Below are 986 nucleotides of genomic sequence, written 5' to 3'. Positions count from 1 at the left end.
TTTTAATAATTCTTGGGGAATTAAGTCGTAATCGTCTGAGAGGTATTTGGGAACAAATCTACCTACATGTTCCTTCCAGCCCCATTGCTTTGCTTTATTGTTATCGAGTACGTAGTCCAAATAACTTAGCCAAGTTTGCAACTGATAGTAAACTCTGTAGGAGTGTTGTGCTGCAGTTTCTTCAGTGGGGGTGGGGAATTTTTTCCAATTTAAAAGTTGATTTGTTCGTTGCCTGTTGGTAAAGCTCAAATCGTAATTGATTTAATGAAATATTTATTTTTCTGCTTCTATAAATACCAGTTATAAGTTGACATCCGTTTTTTGCAATAGTCTCGTGGTCTGCATCTTTTTTATAAAAAATACTACCTACACTTGATAAATTTGGATTGTTCAATAAAGCTTTTACTATTGTTTTTTTACCTCTTCCTGCAAAACCGGAAGTTGTGTCGCAACCCGAAAAAGCATGAATAAATGCTATTAAATTTGTGTGCGATTCATGTTTGAAACAATTAGATGTATAAAATGTATCTGTTGCATTGCTTGAGCCTGGTTTGTGGAAAAAAATACGTAGCCTATTGGAATTTAATTGATGCAGAAGTACCAGTAAATCAATATCTTGGCCTACGATTACGACAGTATTATCATCTTGTTTTGCTAATTGAATTGAAGTATTTACAATTAAAACATCCGCGTCTTCTGGAGCTTGTTTGCACAAAAATCCTTCGGATTGTAGCTTATCGGATATAGTTTTAATTAAATTTTTTTTGTTATTCACATTTGATAAAAATTTGTCTTGTGAGAACGGAATTTTGCTTATATCTTGATATTCAAATGTAGGAACGTTTGCAGATTTGTTACGACATAAAATATTTTTTCATTAAATTACTTTGCGAGTTATAAGGCTTGAAAGTTATAGTACCGTCGGCACTAACATTACCCAAGATGTCCGACCGATGGCTAAAACCTCTTGAATGTTGTTCAGGATT

Source organism: Trachymyrmex cornetzi, unplaced genomic scaffold, assembly GCF_001594075.2.
Source record: "Trachymyrmex cornetzi isolate Tcor2-1 unplaced genomic scaffold, Tcor1.1 scaffold654, whole genome shotgun sequence".
NCBI lineage: Eukaryota > Metazoa > Arthropoda > Insecta > Hymenoptera > Formicidae > Trachymyrmex > Trachymyrmex cornetzi.
This window is presented reverse-complemented; position numbering follows the sequence as displayed.